This window comes from Cebidichthys violaceus, unplaced genomic scaffold (assembly GCF_023349555.1).
Source record: "Cebidichthys violaceus isolate CVI_PGR_0920_01 unplaced genomic scaffold, fCebVio1.0.p SCAF_14, whole genome shotgun sequence".
In the NCBI taxonomy this organism is placed as follows: domain Eukaryota; kingdom Metazoa; phylum Chordata; class Actinopteri; order Perciformes; family Stichaeidae; genus Cebidichthys; species Cebidichthys violaceus.
In genome coordinates, this window is record NW_027176307.1 from 7,572,972 (window position 1) to 7,585,325 (window position 12,354).

The following is a 12,354-nucleotide window of genomic DNA, read 5'->3' on the forward strand; positions in this document are numbered from 1 at the left end:
ATAATATTTGAGCATGAGGTCAAATTCCTCAGTTTTCAGAGTATAAATCTGTTCACCTCGGTTCTTACATTCATACTTACAGTTTCAGACTGGATGCCAGTGCTCCTACACACTCAGCTACCCCCATGACTGTTACTGAAACAAAGTAATTAAGCATCAAAATCTATTTGATTGATTTAGATATACTTTAACAGTATGCAAGAGGGCCTCAGTGATTATATGAATGCAGTGTACAGGATACCAGGAAGGCAAATGACATCAAAACTTTGGTTTGTTAATCAAATATTGAGCCACTTGCAGCTTTGGAACGCAGAGCTGAAGGCGACAAGCTACAGGCCAAACATTGTTTTTCATCAGTTTCGAGATTGTGGGCTATTTTGCTTCCATCACATGTCGTCTTTCTGACTAGTGGAAAGAAAACATCTTAAATACACATGCAGATGTTTATTTTACTACTCTGTGTATTTGCGTCTGTAGATTTCTCCTAAATTCACCAAAAGTTACCATTAAATAATGCCTAATTTACATATTTAAATATAAGATTTCAGAAAAATTGTAATACAAAAAATAATTGTCTTCTAATTCTCTGTGAGTAATCAACTGTGGTTCATGTGTTTCATGGTGATGATGTCTATTCTTGCAAATGATATGTCATTTTAGAAAACATATCAATAGGCCATTTTGTCTAAATTATTTTTTTCTCAGACTGATCCAGAAATCTCCACTTCAGTAGCTCTAACATACACCAAACTCTACACTTTCATTCCTCTCTATGTCCTGAAGCTTTTCATTGTCGTCATTCATAGTTTGATTTATAGAACATTTTATTTGTAAAATCATGGTGAGAATGGATTTTTATGGCAGTATTTTCTGATTCAAAGAGTGATAGAAACTTGTAATCAAGAACTAAAACTAATCTGTTAGTTAAATGTTTACCCTATTCAGTGTGTCTTCCCTTACTGTAATAAATCAGTCATGTTTGGACCAGCTGGGCTGTTTGTGTTCTCAGATCAGTTCATCTATCTGTGTGTGGTTGTCAGGAGAAGGATTAAGCTGGTCTTGTTGTCGGTGCAGGAGCTGGAAGTGATGCCGACGTCCAGTGAATGAAGTGGATTTCACTGGCCCGATCAAGCTGTTAGCTTTTTAAATCCTTTTCATCTCTGTTTCTTGTACCACATGTGTCATAACCATGACATAAACCCTTTATGGTGCTTTCTTACCTGTAGTTATGTTCATTTGGTCCAGAGCAAAGAAAAAGAAAATTAAATGTGTTGCATTTTAGTTCTGGTCCGGTCCCTCACACTGATTCCAGGGAAATCTAATTGTGACAGTATTTATGCAGCACTCTAATGCTTCTGATGTGTGTATTTGTCATCTGTGGTGTCTCCAAGAGTTCATGAAGAAAACCGTATTATTAGTGTAAAGTAATTATTATTATTATATATTAATTATTAGTATTATTAGACTGCAGATCGACCACATGGCAGGATAAAAGGACACGTACACACTTGTAGAGTGATGATCCAGGTCTTATTACTGCCACCCAGGTTGTATACATACTGACCAATTATGAGATCCCTTACTGGTCTTACTTCTGCTTGGTCAGCACTAGGGTTCGACTCCTATCAGCCCAAATGAATCAGACTAACTGGGCAAACAGACCTGAGTTTGTTTTAACAGAACCAAACATTTTGCTTCCTTGTATTATCTTACTGAATTACTTTCATCTCTTCGGGGGTTCAATAAATGAGATTTTAAGGCACTCTGTCAGCTTCAGCTGAATTGAAATTACATTTTTCTGAAGAACATTTGGCCCCTTTGAAGTCATTCATTCAGTATTTTCTTTGGGCACAGAAATACAAAATTAGCTGAAGTGGACCTCTTAATGTGTGCAGGCTATAGTGCATTCAATGGAGAAGGGACAAAAAGAAGAAGAAGAAGGAGAGAGAGAGATTCACAAACCGCTCACTGCTCTGCTGTCTGACATCTGCAGCTTCTGAGCACGTCACAAATCAGAACAGGCTGCCTCTTCTTCCTCAGACAGGGCGGAAGACGACTGGCTGTCAGAACATCTATCAATAAAATACAACACACACACACACACACACACACACACACACACAGACATTCACAGAACACAACACACACATATGCACATAGACACAGAGATGCCGACAGAGACACACACACACACACACACACCTTTGACATGAAGATGAATTGCACACATCAACATTTCCATCTCCTGCACACTACAGAGGGGCCTCTGCTGCAAAGAAGAGCCAAGTTCCTCTCACGCGGCTCTGTCATGACCATGAAAATTACTTATAATAATTCATATTACGTGACTGTGCTTAAAGGAGGGGCTCTGTAACATGCCGAAAAATTGGCGCGGAGGAGACATGGGGAAATGTGCTCAAAGCAGGTGGAGGAAGCTTTACTGTAGAAGTAGCAGTTTTATGAATCGTGCCCTGAAGTCGGCTTCCGAGCCTAGAGCGTCATCTGCTGACATCCTGAGTGTGTCTGAACAGAAAGCAGAACACAACACACAACACACAACACACACACACACACACACACACACACACACACACACACACACACACACACACACACAAGGGGAGGATTATTTGCATTTCAACTCTGCACAGACCTCAGGACTCACAAACTTACGCTGGGTGATTGGCAAATAAAAGAGGAACCTGGAGACTCGGAGCGTTTGAAGGCCGACACACTTTCCTGATTAGATGAACTGATGTTCAGAGTTTTGGGTTGATAATTCAGCTGCCAAATCTCTGTAATTATGCCATGGATTTGTTTGTTGGACTCCAATGAGAGCACAGCCTTGCTTTCACTGACATTTTGTCCGAAAACTGAAACATTTGTTCTTTCAGCTGTGCTGATTTGTTTAAAAAAACTTTTGTTTCTTTGTTTATCATCCCTTTTTGTTAATATAATATTAATTTGAGATTGTTCTGTCGTTTTAGATAAAAAGCTAATAAAAAACAAGCAAAGAATTAGGCTGTTATTAATTATTGATGATTAATATTGTCTGTTAACTCCAGCAAAAGTTTTCTAATTTACGAAAACAACTTTTCGCCCCAGAACTTTATCATCATGAATAATAACAAAAAACAAAACAAAACATAATTTCTGTTAGTCATAGCTAAAGGTACTTTTTTTTTGACTGAGCTTTCTCATTTTTACAACAAATAAATAACACAAGTGAACTCAGCACCAGGTGAACTTGAGTAACCTCTGCTTGCAAGAGCAGCTTCCACCGAAGCCCAGTGAGATGTCTACCTCCCCAAAAAAGACCCAACCTCGACAAAGCTCCTTACATTAGAGAAACCCGGGGTCACGGGAGGATACAAACAAAGACCGCTGAGTTCAAGGGCCCCAAATTGGGGCCAGAGAAATGTTTCTGTCACTGACCAACCATAGCAGCGCAGTTAGCCGTGTCATTTTGCTGTCCTGTCCCCTTGATGGATGGATGGTGGTGAACCTCACAGGAAATTCTGACATCTCCGTGTGGATGCGCGTGCATTCACCAATCACGCGAGTGCCTTGTGCCAAACCTCGGATGCCTCTCAGCTCATGTGTGCACAAATGAATGTGTGGGCACGCTGCGTTCCTCTGGAGGCAGGATGCGTTTTCCACATCCCTCCCTGCCTATAATTAGCCATCCTGATAAAACACTGGTTTGCTGGCACTTGCAGGATCAAACAGTGATGAGCAGGCAGTCCTCTTCACAGCACACTGCAGACGCCAGGTGGCTGTCCTTGAGTCGAAGCCCGGGCTATATGCAGTACGCATCTGGAGGGCAATTAAACCTAGAAAGCCAATTGTAATATTATATGATGCCACTCCTGCAATCACAGTTACTATAGATACGGAGTCCTCGTGGCTTTGATTTGTGATATTAAGGGGATTTGTAAATGTTCAGCAGGTTTTGTCATTGACTCCAATTTTGCATTTTCAGTGTTGTGAGTTATTAAGGTGCCCTCCACAGACTGATAGAAGCTGACTCTATTACGGTGTCTCTCAACATGCATCATTATCTTTCATCACACTTAACACAAATACACAATAACGTATGCCTGCACACACAAACACAGAACTCTATCTAAATTGCCTGCAGACTGAATGAAGAACATTGCTCTCTCTTTTTGCTATAATTTTTGGCATGAAGGCTCTTTTAAGTCTTCTCTCACCAATATTATATTTGATTTCATTCTTCCATGGGTCATACAGGTACTGTCTCTGTTCTCAGTCCAGCATCGTTCTCATTCACATAAAATGGGGAAGGAAAATAACTCTGAATTAGGCTATTAGTTCATTTTACATTCCTGAGAGGACTTTCTGCTGAGTCTCTTTCCCAATGTAAATCTATCAGAGAAAGTATTTTTGGGCTCTGTGGCATCAAACAGTGGTGGGCCTGCTGGCTTAGACAGAATCCCAAAGTTATAGGTATTTTATAATTTAATTATTTTTCATAAATACAGTACATGTATTCTAAATATTTTTCCCATTAACTTATTATCTCATTGCATAGCTACTGTCTTACTCTGCTGCTCTGCTTCCAGCACAGCTTGTTTTAAGTAGAGCTTTTATCCAATCAGATTTCGCCCCTGTGCTGTCTCTAAGTAAAAAAAATCTGCCCGGAGACCTCCAGACATACAAGTGAATCTCTTTGCAGTTTAAGTAAATGGGGACGATATTGTTGATTGTCATAGTCTTCAACCAATCAGATTTTTAGTTTGACATGTTGGGCGTATTCTTTGACGTGCCAGAGCTGTCTAGATAGCCTGCTAAGTATGTCAGCATTAAGGTGCGCTGTGATTGGTCAGTGGGCCAGCCAGCAGATCTTAGTGTTTAGTAAAAGTTCAAGTTGAAACATTGTAAGAAGTTATGACATTGACATGACATTTTTAGCGTTTTTAAATGGATTTCTGAGAAGGACAATTCCAGAAAAGCTGGACATCGTATCAAAGGGTCGGTCAAGCCCACAGCTAGCAGCCCTGACCCAGCATGGAAAAGGATTTGTACGAATGGTATTTCTGGCTGACAGCGTTGCACATTTTATGGCTAAGAATGCGTTTCATTTGCAACTGAGTTCTTGGTGTTTGGAGCTACGCTACGCTAACCAAGGCAGCTACACCACAGGACACACACAAGCTACGTACTTTTGAAAACATTTGGATAGACCTGAGTGGACTTTTTAAGTGAAGAGCAGCTGTGGTAAGTTAACTGATTTTGAGTCTTTACATCTGCAGTAGTGTTTCTACAGTGTTCATTTGTCTATCGTGTCGTTTTTATGAATAATATGAATGTCTCGTGCTCTAGTGCCGCAGTGTTGCTGGATTGATTTGTTGCTTTGTTGTCATATAAATATATGTGACTGGTTCTTGTGAGTTTTTCTTGTCATTGTGTTAATTACATTGATTTGGACTATATGCATTGTCCGTTAATTACGAAGCATCCCGTCATGCGCAGGGTTATTGTCCGGGCAATTGAATCTGTTCGGGCTCTTGTTTCCCCGCTAAGCTAGTTAGCTTAGCCCCCCTGAAGACACGTGCGGTGCTGCAGCCTCAGCTGTTTTTTGTTATTGTTCCGTGTTCAGAGGTCACAAAGCCCGTTGTCTGTTACGTGAGCGCAGTCCACTGAAAACATTGTATTTCCCACAATTTAAGCTTCTGCATTTTCCAAATGCACTAGTATTATTCAAAGGTATTGTTCGGTTCTTAAGCCTCGTACCGAACGGTTTAATACGAATACGTGTATTATTACACCCCTAGAAACAAATAACCACAGCTGTGGCGTCATAATGAGCTTATTAGGAGATGGCTCAAGTCTAGTAGGACAGCACAGAAGGCCCAGGTATAAAATGCACGGTCTGCCACTGCTCAAACGCATTAAAATGTATTCAAGAAATACAACTGGGAAGGTTCGACTGTTATCACAGGCGTCCATGAATCGGGAAGGACCTCTGGCTGGAACTGAACCGCATTGATGTAACGTTACTGTACAACCATGGTGTTAAACTCTTTGTAAACAAAGAACGGAGGATGGACTTTGTCTTTAAGTGAACAGCATATTTGGTAAGTGAACTGTTTTTGTATTTACATCTGCAGTAGTGTTACTACTGTGTTCATTTGTCTATGGTGTCGTTTTTATGATATGGTTAATATTGTCCCCTCTGATGTGAATAATATTTGAATGGCCCGTTACCTTGAGTGTGTGGTGGAATGCGTGTTTTAGCATTGCAGTTTTGCTGGAATGTGCAGAGGCCTGTTGAATCGTGTTATTTGGGTTTTATGTTATTCTACCTGCTTTGTTGTCGTATAAATAAATGTGACTGGTTCTTGTGAGTTTGTTCTTGTCATTGTGTTAATTACATTGAGTTTAACTATATGCATTGTCTGTTAATGATGAAGCATCCCGTCATGCTGGCGTCATAATGAGGTTATTAGGAGGTGGTTCAACTGTAGGACAGCACTGAAGGCTCAGGTATAAAATACGCGGACCGCCACTGTGATGCCATCACATGTTTGGCCACTATGTCAAATTTGCATGAATATTCCAAACAACTGTTGAAATTAAATTATTATCATTAATGTTCAACCATGGCCAGTGAGCCCTATTGACACGTCATGAGAATACTTCATAAGGTTAAACTGAATCGGATCAGAGCTGAATCTGATCGCATCTAAGCAGCGCTTTATCAAACTGTATTGAATCAATACATAGTTAACTGTATCAATTTTGTATGGCATCACAGATTGTGTATATATATACATATTGGATCCTCTTAAGAGGGAAAGACACACACCACTACTTGCTAAATATCAGCATATCAGCATGATCATTGTAAGAATGTTAGCATGCCGACATTCCCATTTAGCTTAAATCACTGTGCCTAACTACAGTCTAGGTTTTCCATTGGTATATAATTAGGTTTTATTGGGGGAGGATATTGAAGGGGAGGATCCAACAAAAAATATAATTAATGCTGGGAAGGTTTTGATTTTTTGAAAATGAAGACAAAGATTCAGCCCCCATTCCGATACCATTCATTTTCATGCAGTCCATTAGTGGCAGAATGTGAATGTACCATTAGACCGTCAGCGTCTGCAGCTCTCTCTGTGAATCAAAGCTGAGAGCCTCCTGTTCAAAAAGGTAAAAGTGGGATACCGATTACATCCTGTATTAAAGATCTCGCTGTGGAAAGATTCAGGTTCACCATGCTCTGGGATATTTTGGCCTGACGTCGGACCAGAACGAAAGAACTTCTCTCTAATGTGAATGACTTTAAATTCAACAGCAGAATATAATTTGGCTCCCAGGCTTAGCAGCATGTAATGGAATTTTAACCTAAAAATAAGCTCAAACTGTCAAAACTAAATCTAAAGACTGTTGTTGATCAGACTGTTTTCTAGTATAACTTCCAAACCATACTGTTACAGTGATGTCAAATGACTTTACTCCAGTTTCACTTCCTTTTTTCTTCAACTTTCACTTTAAACTGTCATCAAGGCAGCTCCACCACAATGAAACTCATTTATAGCGTGTAGTGGCCGACTGCCTTGGGCTGAAAGCTGCTGTGCTGATTTGACGCTTTTGGCTTTATGTGGCGGCAGCCTTTGTGAGAAAGAGAAACACTCACTGTAAACTGTCATTAAAGAGGCAGCACTTCGTTTACACTTTGAAATCCTGTCTACTGCGCCAACACAAATGGTGAAATAGAGGTTATAATTGGCCATCATGCAACGATAATGTCATGTCAGCCCTTCAGAATGGGCTCATTCTCTTCTCCCCTTATCCCCTTGATTCCTTCTATCCCATACTTTCTACTCTATAATCATAAAGCAAATAGGCAGAGTAAGGCACAAAGATACTGACGGACGGATCGGAGACAAAGAGTCAAAGAAGAACGAGTCGCTAATCTAATAGAGAGGGAGGTGAGGGAGAGGATGGAATGAGGACATGTCTCATTATTTGGCTTATTGACCTGAATATATCGTTCTTTTAGGAAATTATTCAGTAGTTACTGATACAAGGACTGACAGTATATGTGGATTGAAACACAAGTGACTGGATTCAAAGATTAATTTTCCTTAGTGGTGTTTGTAATGTTTGTGTCACAGTGTATTGACAGCTTTAATTTCATCTTGTATTAAAGGATAAACACATTTGCATCTTAAACGTAAAATGTTTTTATATGATGAATCACATGACTAGTATGTGGAAGGTGTCCCCCGTAGTAAGAGATCGCCCGACTCTGTAGTTAGACAGCTTTATAGTATCTTTTGGCTCATTGTTTACATTTTTGGGGCCACAACTTTACTGTTTTGGTTCACTCTCAGAGCCTCCTTTTCAGCCTCAGCAACAGGCTACTTTTAGTTCTACAAAGCACTATCTGCCCAGCAGCAAACAGTGAGCAACTGGGGAACATAGTGGAGTACATAGCTGCTAAAAAAACAGATATTTCTCTTTAGGAGTTGGTGTAGATTCAAACTGCACTAAAAGGAGAGTAAATGTTGGACCCATATTTGCCAGATGGCCATAAACTCAAATCCAAATGAATGCTAATGTTGCTTATGTGTCTGATGGAGGGCTGTCACAAACCGGACTGCGCTGCCATGACCAAAGAGGGAGGTGCACAGCCAAGCCAATTAACAATTTATGAATTAACTGAGCAATATAAGAGGGAAACCTGAACTCAGATTGGCATGTGGAATCACTAAGTTCAGCAGTTTAGGTGGGTGCATGAGTGAAAGAGGGTTGTCACAATGGTAAATATGCAACTCTTTAATAATAACTTCAACATTTCAACCTAAAAGGTGATGATATATGTCCGTGCCGTGTTCGCAGCTTATTTCTCCGGCCAAAGTGACCCAAAAAACCCAAACAAAATAGCATAACTCAGAGCCAAAGTACAGTGCAGAAACAAGAAAAACAGTTAGTGCTATAAGTAATACGAATACAATAAGTGCCTCAAGCTAGTATGAAAACAATAAGTGCTAAGTGGAAGGCTCAGGGTAGCACTTCCTGAAGAGGTGGGTTTTCAGCCTGCGCCGAAAGATGGGCAGCGACTCCGCTGTCCTGACGTCAGTGGGAAGTTCATTCCACCACTGTGGGGCCAGGACAGAAAACAGCCGTGACCGGGTCGATCGGCCGCCAGGACCTCTGAGCGACGAGGCAACCAATCGCCCCGAGGCAGCAGAGCGAAGTGGTCGGGCGGGGGTGTAAGGCTTGACCATGGCCTGGAGATAGGAAGGAGCTGTTCCTTTCACTGCCCTGTAGGCTAGCACCAGAGTCTTAAACTGGATGCGAGCTCTTACAGGTAGCCAGTGTAGAGAATGGAGAAAGGAAGTTGTGTGGGAGAACTTGGGGCGATTGAACACCAGGCGAGCTGCGGCTTTCTGGACAAGCTCCAGAGGTCTGATGGCCGACGCCGGGGCTCCGGCGAGTAGAGAGTTGCAGTAGTCCAGGCAGGAGATGACAAGAGCCTGGATGAGAACCTGCGCCGTCTCGTCAGTCAGGAAGGGACGAATCCTCCTGATGTTGTAGAGCAGGAATCTGCAGGAGCGTGTAACGGATGAAATGTTTGCCGAGAATGACAGTTGGTCATCCAGGGTCACACCCAGGTTCCTCGCAGTCCGAGTTGGCGTCACCACGTATCATCAATGGTGATGGACAGGTCCCGGTGCGGGCAACCCTTCCCCGGAAGGAACAGTAGCTCAGTTTTGTGTAGGTTGAGCTTGAGGTGGTGTGTCGTCATCCACTTCGAGATGTCAGCCAAACACGCAGCGATGCGCGTCTCCACTTGGGTGTCACCGGGGGGAAACAAGACCAGCTGGGTGTCATCGGCATAACAATGGTAGAAGTCATGCGGGCGAATAACAGAACCCAGAGATGTTGTGTAGAGCGAGAAGAGAAGGGGGCCCAGGACTGACCCTTGCGGAACCCCCGCACTACCACACTACCACACTACCACACAACCGCACTACCACACAACCCACACTAATGGGTTGTAAGGTATCTTGTAAGACATTACATACAATCTTGTCAAAAACAAAATTAAACTTACTAAGCTGTGTGCCCGCGTAGCGTGTATCGTGTAGCCTGTGGTGGCGAGGTCCTCAGCAGTTTATGTACTGGTAGTTACGTTAGCTGTTAGCAGTTAGCACACTGCGCACAGAGACACAGTAGGGTGATAATAATTTGCTCACTTTCATTGTTTTGGACAGAGTAGCAGCTGGAGTTGGGCGATGCACTCAGCTGTATTTTTACATGTGGCCCCATACTGGCCAGGGAGTCGGTTAAGATTAATGAGAGCGGAGTCAGCTGGCAGTCAATGGCAAAATAAAACCAACAATAAAAGGTGTTTCTGAAAAGTATGAGTCACCGCAACACCGAGAGGTCCTTGGGCATGCAGCCAGAACTGGCCAACCAAAATATGATGCAGTGTGCTGCAGCAGAATTGAAGTAGCCGTGGACAGACACAGAGCTGCACAGTCATTCACACACACACTCGCGACCGATTGCATGATCTTCCTGGTGGTGATAAAAAGTTATTGCAGTTTTTTAAATGGGGGTCCAGGGCAGCTCCCGACTCTGACAGGTCCAGTTGTTCATTTACAGTCAATAAAATCAAACGAACACATTTGTGATATTAAGATAGACCGGCTAGGAGAACATTTTTTCTTTATTGTAGAAATTAGTATTTATGTTACAGGTACCAGGACTGGTACCAAGTAAACAGATGATAGATTCTGCAAACAGGACAAATAAATGAGACTGGGGAACTTCACGTCTGTTCATTTAGCCTCGCTCAGCAGAACGACGGCATCGCGAGTTATGGTCGTAAATCACTCTCCTGTCGTAACGCCTGCGTAAAGCAAAGTAAAGCGCTATCCTGCCCCCTGCTGGCTACAGGATGGAATGTACATTCCATACATAGTGAAGGCAGGTCAGTGATCTGCAAAACTATTGCTAGAATAAACAAGTGTGCTCACTGTAAAACATATTGGCTGTGCATGAAAACAAAATACGTTAACACACATGTGACAACACATTGGTGGGCGTCACATTTACAATGTGTGACAACAGGACAAAACAGAGAACATTAGGCATCCTACTGAAATAATGATACCATAACAGACATAACACAATTGTCACTATGCTGATGCATTCAGCATGGTAACAGGATATAGTATTATTATAACAAACTATTAAAAAAGAACAGAAGAAAATAATATAAACAATAACTTTATAGAAAAGTTACGCAATAAAACCTGATGTCTTCAAAAAACATTTTGTATTATTCAGAATTTGGATAGACTCAAAGTACTTTCTAAATTCAATTCTGAAGGGTTCAAACGATGGGAAAGACCTGAGAGCTTGGATTTATAGATGTGAAATTTCCCCTATAAAACTAATAATAATTGACAATCTGAACTTTCTGGTATTTGTTTTTATAGTATAATATTAAATCTAGATTAGTTGAATGATTAGTTTGAGTGTCAAAATAGTCCTAAATTTTCTTCCAAAATCCAGAATGTGTACAGTATGGAAACATTGTGTATTTTTTTTTTCTCATTTCTTTCTTGACTCATTACCCAACTTCCTACTGTGTTCTGTTGTGACTATGTTCGACCAAATGCATGCAGTCCAGTAATCAGAAAAAAATGTGTAGGCCCGGAGAGAGCAGAAACAAAAGGATCAAGTGTTCCTGATCGTCTCTGTAGGAAATCTGTAATGTGAGGGCAAAGGGCTCCGTGGGCTCTTGTCTGATAAGTCAGGTCATTCTGTGTTAGTAGTATTGATGAAAAAAACAATCCTTTAAAGGGTTTAAGTTTTCACGCTGCTGAAGTCAATACTTTTTCTGCTGGATGCAGGGCCATTTTATCTTCTCTCTCTTTCTGTTTTCTATCTGTCTTCGTCTGTTTTCTGTAATTCCTCCTCCATGTGAAGATCTTTGCTTCTGTATTTGCATCTATCTCTTCTTATTTCTATTTCTCTCTCTTATTTTCACCAACTGTACATCTGCTGAGGGGCATCAATACCAGTCCAGAGTGGAACATTTATTACACCAGAGACGGGGATGAAAATACCAACCTGACAATCAATTCGCTTCTACACTGTGTCTCGAATTATAATTTATCTCCATTGTTGATTTCATCTCCTATTTGCAGAAATGTTCTTCAGCAGCAAATCGGCACTTGTCTCAATCAATAATTCACATTCCTTCTATCTCGTCTTCCTGTTCACCTTAACAACTCACACTCAATGCTTGAAATGTAATATCGACACTAGACAAGCAATGCACATGGAGGGCGGTTTGTAGTG